Genomic DNA, 7398 nt, shown 5'->3' on the forward strand with positions numbered 1-7398 from the left:
TCAGGATCATCAGCTGTTATCAAATCTGTTTATCTCAAGCAAAGATATATTCTATCTTCGGCTTCAAGTACCAACAGTCATCGTCCGACGTTGGCTTATTAATTTGTCTTCTGATTTATCAAATCTGATCTCAGGTAACACTGCAATATCATTTCCATACGAAGGAAAATAGCAGTTCTCACTGTACAATACTTCAACTAGAGCTATTTCGATACTCATCTAATAGCTATTATTGTACAATAATTCACAAGCAACAATGAATCATGTCAACTAGTGCTAAAATCAAGCACTACATTTCCTGGATATCCTCCAGTATCAGGATAGTTCACTCTGACTATCCTTCAATCTATAAATCATAGATGAACAATCATGCTGTACACTCAGCCAAAAGTACAAAATCAAACGAAAATCACAGTCTGACATAATTAACTTTGGCATTCAGTACAATCTGACCCCCGTTTCTGACATACTTCTTAGTCGTCTGGTCATATTTGTACGTCATCATGTACAATATAACATAGGCAGATTTGAACAATCGTTCAATCATAACCACCTACTGTTACAATCTGGGCAAAATTTCGGTGATTCCATTACCAAATCCATAGAAATGTACTCCCATTTCTATTTAAAAATCAATAATCCAGATAATCAATCTCTTGGTTTCTATCTTTCTATCTTCATCAGTCAGCGATTTAGACATTTCGATATCAAATTCTGACATAACTGATTTCATATGTTTATATCACAACTATCCATTCGAATTACCACACATTTCCTGTTACCCGAATAGTACTGAATCTACTACGGTGTGTATCTGACAATACCTGTCATTCAAATTCGAATATCTGACCCAAACAAATCAGCTAATAATATAAAATAAAATATTACCTACCTGGTATTCAGCTCTGACACACTGTTCTAACTATCAAAATCAAGTTCTGAACAGTCTGATTCCATTTCTGAACTGCTTTAATCTTCAAAATCAGTTCTGACTCGACTGAACTGTATATAATCTCAACGGTTCATATCAATCGATATCAAACACAGACTCAGAATGATAATAATATCAGATCAGATTCAGAATATCAATACGCAATGCTGATCTAATGACTGCATAAGACGCAATCTCTGACATTTCTGACATCTCTGAAATTCTGTCATATTCCATGCCATTCTCAGTCACTGATCCCTGTCTCAACAGTACTATAAGTCAGTCAGTATACTATCTTCAGATATCATAGACTCTGAATACAATCTGTCACAATCGAGATTCATATCCGAACAATTCTGTATACCACACTCTCAGTTCCCAGAATATTCAATTCAATCATACGCTGCGAATATATCAAAATGTCATAGATAAAACGAGCATAAGGTCTTCAGAATATTGCTGAACACAGGATCTATCAATCCATAATCGGAACTGAAATACTTTCCAGATAAACATATAATCAACTGTAACTCTAACTCTTAGACAATAATTCTTTCAACTGATTTTTCAATTCTCTCAATTCAATCAGTATCAGTCTATAATAAATTATAAAAGGAAACCAATACCTGGAATCAAATCAAAGCTGAAATCACTTTCCCTGATACAGGACAACCTGAAATCTCATCTGAAAGACTATAGCAAACTTCTTGCTATTAGTAAATCAATTCATGATAGGCTCAGCTTCAGTCATCAACTGAATACATAAGGAATTACTCCATTCCTTTCGATAATCATCGAATCATACATAATACGGATATCAAGGAATTCAAAATCTAAATCCCTTACCGTATATCATTCATTCCTTGACCATTTCAGGTTCGAATCTTACCATCTCCTGGCAAGACTCTATAATAAATCTGTACTTGTTCGATACATCAATATCAATCATGCAGTCATCATCCGACAATACAAGTACAATCTGTCCTAGTTCAATCATATTCTCAACTTACTGCAGTATATAATATCCAACAGAATATCACTGATATCAAATTCTTTCCCCAAAAGGTAAAGAAGCAATACTACAGTAGATACAAAACCAACAGGTAAAGCATATATCCGTGCCACCCAATCAAGGATAATCATAATGATTGCATTAGTATATATCGATACATATGCATCATAATCATAGAAGAACAATACCTGCCACTATATCATCAAGTGTGTCCTGGGTCTGTTCCTTGATCACCATATCCAGATGATCTAGCTCCCTGAAATCCTCGGGAACCTCTCAGTTCTAGTATTCCTTTGGTTGTACTCCACCAACTTCTGACAGCTTCTCGTAACTGAGGGAATACCAGTGTAATTCTCTGTTCATCTGTACAATTAAGTAAATCGAACAGTCTTTCTATGTCATCAAACCAGTTTTCATACTCTTCAGACGTCCCGATACCACTCAGAATCGGCGGCTGATATAACTGAAACTCTTTCAATTTAATTGCCATCTGAATTTCTGATACCTCTATCTGATCAGACGAAGTACTACCCCTTTTTGAAAATCTTCTACGAGGTATATCTGATGATCACATGAGTCAGTTATCACAGGAGATAATCAATCTCAATCCCTTTCTGATCAGCTTACCTTCTGATCAAAAGTTGGTTCTGATTCCTTTTCAAATCAGATATATTACCAAATCAATTCAGATATTCAGGTAACGTACAGTTAAACGCAATAAAACATGCGGGCATGCTAGCATACTCAATGTAAATCAACATAATACTATATCACATGCTAGCAATCACAAGCAGGAAAGAAAACTCAGTCTACCCCGCTCACTCTTTTCTATCTCAGTGCTAAGGAACCAACAATTCAAGGACCTACAGCTCTGATACCACCTGTTGTGGGGACCCGGACGCTAATCCATTCCTTAATCGTCTTTAGGAATATTAAATCATTCATAATAAACAGGGTCTAAATTTTATTTTTTTTTTTTAAATGCAAAGCGGAAACGTAATGTAATTAAATTCAAATTACATATTAACCATGACATACATTTATTGTATGATCTACAATAATTCAACTAGGTTCAACTACATGTCAGTCCTGAATCCTAAGTTGCTTCTGAAGCCCGGATCTCCACGCTATCTAGTCCAGCCTCGTTCTCTTCTTGACCCTGGTTCTATCCCACCTGTTGCCATGCACACATACAAACAAGACAACAGCCGGATAACTCCGGTGAGATATAGATATCCCAGTATAAATCATATATACATGCAATCATATAAATCATATAAGAGCATATAACACAATCATATCCTATATCAACCTCATGATATAAATCAATAACAAGAATAAATCATATTCTAAACATGTACCCTAGTCAGGAACATAATTCAATATCTAGAATAAATCATATTCTAGGCATGTACCAATATCAGGAACATAAATCAATATCAAGAATAATTCATATTCTAAACATGTACCAATATCAGGAACATAATTATATTCAGGAACATAGATCAGTATTAATCAATACCATAAGATATAACTGTCACTCAATCCGGTGACTCTACATTTTAGACTAGACTCAATCCTAGTCTAGGGATCCCGGTTTCCAGATGTGGTATTCCTATATCGAATTCCGTAAAGGATGGAACCATAATCTCTATTACTCGATATAACCAGTGCCCTGGTATTCTTATATCGAATTCCGTAATAGAAGAATTCCAATACCCTTTACTCGATATAACCAAATATGGTGTTCCTATATCGAATTCCGTAATAGATTCCATTACTCGATATAACCAAACATCCAGTGTCCTGACCTATCCGTCAAGGGCTGTAGCTCTATCGCTAATATCCTATCTTGAGACATCGTGCAATGTGCCGTGGCGATACCACCACTATCCGGCACTTCTGTCACAAGATAACTCGTCTAATACCTGTCATCTAATATCAAGAGAACAAGTACATCAATCAACTTAATGCGAATATCAATGCAATAAGGTAAAGTATGTGATTTAGGGAAATTCGAGTCAAACCTCCCTCGAGTTGTGCAATCCCAACTCAACATTAATTTATACCTTTATCTTCTCGCTCAGAAGAAGAAGAAGAAGAAGTCCCGACTCTATCTCGGTCCATTCCCAATCTGGTAATAACAATTGAATAGGTATAATATCAATACACAATTCAATTCAATACCTGTCCTGATTAATATTCAAATCAAAACACATAATCTGATTAATGTCAATCGACATATGGTATCACAATCCAATCTAAATCAATACCAACCAACTGATGTTTCGACGGCATAACAATACTGTGTGGATAACCCCGACAGTCCAAACATCACAAATAATAGTTACAATCCATAACCCATATCCAGTACCATCCATAATCCCATCATAATTCAACTCTGTCCGGTATAAATCAATATACCCCAAAAATTCATAACAATTCCATAATCAGTCCGTTTCTTAATCTGACTTCGATTCTACGATGTCTAACATGTCAAGAACATCATACATGAATTCCATTCAATTCTGACAATAGCATAATTTCAACGCATGTCAAAACGTAGCAAAACTTACGTCCAGTTGTAGCATACGTCGCTAGGAACTCGGTACCGAAGTCGGATTCCAAATCAGACGGACGGATCGATCGCAAATCCAATTCTAAAATCAAGAAGCAATATTTCCTCTGAATTTTCGATTTTTATCTCTTCATTTACGTTACTGTATATATATATATATACACACGACCTGCAACCCGCCAAGTGGTGATCTTTCACGCTGCATGTCTCGCGCATATGCGCGACACTACCAGCGCATATGCGCGAGACCCACTGGTCTTCGCGGTGAAATTCTCGGCAGCTCGCGCATATGCGCGACTCGTTTCCGCGCATATGCGCGAAGCCTTCTGGAGTTTCCGCGCATGTGCGCGCATCCTCATCGCGCATGTGCGCCGAGGCTACTGTTCTCGCACATTTAATTTTCACCCGTTATCTCAAACCGTGTCCCGATTAATCCTTTCATAATCGCATCAATTATAGGTCAATAATTACGGATTACTATAATTAAATTTCCGGGCATTACAATATTCAAACAAAATAATTTTGAAAATCATTATCAAATTTCCAGGTGAAATTATTATTTTTTAACATTTATGATAGGAGTAAATCTCTTTTGGGATCGTCTCACGAATATTTATCTGTGAGACAAGTCAACCCTACCGATATTTACAATAAAAAATAATATTCTTCATATAAAAAATAATATTTTTTCGTGAATGACCCAAATAAGAGACTCATCTCACAAAATACGATATGTGAGATTGTCTCATATAAATTTTTATCTTATGATAGACATGATATTTGTACAACTAATCATCGTACTATTTTAGGAATTTCAAATATTAAATCGTTTTTAAAATTCATGTGAACCGATAATTAACATTTCACATTGAACTCATGCATGAATTTATATATATAAAAAATACAGGAAAAACAAAGAACATAAAAGAGAGGAAACCGGTGACAGGGATGGTTTGCAAATAACTTTGGGCAAATATTTTATAAAAAATAATTTTATTATGTGTATTTAAACATAAAGTTTCTATTAGACAGTTTGATCGGTTAATTTTATGATATGAATCTCATACTCGATCCGAATCATGAAAAAATATTATATTTTATGAAAAAAAAAATTATTATTCTTCACTCCAGGTATGAACATAGTCGACATACCTTACAGAAAGCTTACTCTTATTTAAATACAGTCAAATACATTGGAGATAATTATTTTTTCAAAAATAAAATTTGACCAACCTCAAATTGGACACACAATTTACAGATTATAGGTTGACTGCAAAAACTTTCACGGGCCGGTCAGACCAGTTTGGTCCAAAATAACCGAGCAATTTGGACCTGGTGAAAGGTTTTGGGCCTTTTGTAGCCCAATCTGAAAAGTCAGGCATGGTGTATTGGTCTAGCAAAATAAATAAGAGTAGGTCTTTTGTGAGACGGTCTCACGAATCTTTATCTGTGAGACGGGTCAACCCTACCGATATTCACAATAAAAAGTAATACTCTTAGCATAAAAAGTAATACTTTTTCATGGACGACCCAAATAGGAGATCCGTCTCACGAAATTGATCCGTGAGACCGTCTCACAAGAGTTTTTGTGAATAAATAAATACATAATTGTCGGATTGAATAATTTCATTTGGACTAGAAATTTCAAATTACAAAAAAATAAAAATAAAAATAAAAAAAATTAATTGATCCAAACATACTATTTGATTGCATTTGGATGAACGAATTTGATTTGAAGATTGATTTAAAAAAGAAATGATACTCGTCTAGAATGTATTTCAAATCCATTACATCTACGTACATTAACACAAAATTGAATTTAAAACTCACTCAATATAAATTCATCTAAACAATCGTCGTACAAATTTGTTTCTCACGGAAAATGCGAAATGTCATAAAGTATGTCATATTATATAACCGAGTCTTGACTGTAGAGCTTTTATACAAAATAAAGAAAAGTTATTGAAAGCACAATATTTTGTAGATGAGTGAGTCTCACGTGAGACCGTCTCACCGATCCTAATCTGTGAGACGGGTCAATCCTACCCATATACACAATAAAAAGTAGTACTCTTAGCATAAAAAATAATATTTTTCACGAATGACCCAAATAAGAAATCCGTATCATAAATACGACCCGTGAGACCGTCTCACACAAATATTTTCCATTGTAGATAATGAGTGGAAACGATTATATTTATAACTATTTATGTAAATTCTAACAAATATAGAAAAATATTTTGGATACTAAAACCATTAACATAATAAAAATTGAATGTTTAAAATAAAAAATAAAAGGCGGTAAGATTGACACTCTATTTAACACTATTGACAACACCATGGCCCGTAAGAAAGTGAGCTTATATCTGGTGTGCCGACTGCTTATAATTACGAGGTTTATTTCATCCTATCCATATGGGTATTGCCTCCATGATAGTATGGATGAACAAGATTTACCCATGCATATATATGATCCACTTTTTTTTTGAAATTGTATGTGTGGCAAGATCTTACCTGTTGAAATGAAGTGAGGGTAGTGCCCACGTAAGTAGGATTTTATCTATCTAATTACTATATCTCAAATTTAAGACGAGTTATCAGACTTGAGACTCGATTATAACAAATTTATTTTACCAGTTGAGACATCTAACCATTCTTCCGTGTACTCGGGGATTCGTCCCGCCTAAACTCCTCCCTGGGAAAAGAAAGGTTGCTACCGAATATAAAGCGAGAAGGAAAAAACAAATAAAAAAAAGTCAAAAGCTGCTGAACAAAGATAATTTAATCCAACGGCTATCTATTTTTTTTTACCTAATTTCTTTAATCCCAACGGTCGAAATTGAACATTCAAAATTTTAAACCCTCGTCTTGGTTCGG

This window comes from Primulina eburnea, chromosome 15 (assembly GCF_022965805.1).
Source record: "Primulina eburnea isolate SZY01 chromosome 15, ASM2296580v1, whole genome shotgun sequence".
Taxonomy (NCBI): domain Eukaryota; kingdom Viridiplantae; phylum Streptophyta; class Magnoliopsida; order Lamiales; family Gesneriaceae; genus Primulina; species Primulina eburnea.